The sequence below is a fragment of the Penaeus monodon genome, chromosome 31, assembly GCF_015228065.2.
Source record: "Penaeus monodon isolate SGIC_2016 chromosome 31, NSTDA_Pmon_1, whole genome shotgun sequence".
Classification (NCBI taxonomy): Eukaryota; Metazoa; Arthropoda; class Malacostraca; order Decapoda; family Penaeidae; genus Penaeus; species Penaeus monodon.
Genome location: NC_051416.1, coordinates 23,200,599 through 23,201,142, shown reverse-complemented (window position 1 = coordinate 23,201,142; position 544 = coordinate 23,200,599).

Here is a 544-nt window from a genome sequence, read left to right as displayed (position 1 = left end):
CTCATATTTCTACTTTTATTTTTTCTAGCTAATGCTGACTGTGAACTAACACTTGTATAACTTTAACAAGGAAAAAAGTGGACATTATTAGCCATGATAGAAAACTAATTCTATAATTTAAAGGGGAACTTAGACAAAATGATCCACCTAATTACTGAATGCATTACACGTATTACCGCTCTTGAATTTTCCTACTTTCCCTCTCGGATAAGTAACCCTGATCATTACAACATGAAATTATAAATGTGCTTAAGTCCAGAGAGTACACTTTCATTCAACGCTTCCGTAGGAGAACTGCGTAGACAGAGTGACACAGCATCCTAGAGTCTATTTTGTGAATGTAAGAAGAATGTCGTTTGCAATTACGAGTGAGGTGGTGAAGTGCTTTACATACTGTGATATACATATCACCGAAATACTTATGGTGATACACTTTACAGTCGGAGAAATTTGACTTGGGGGGTGATTTATTTATAACCTATTTTGTATATTTATCTGTAGATATGTATCCTCTGTCTGTCTGGCTTTATATACTGTATACGCA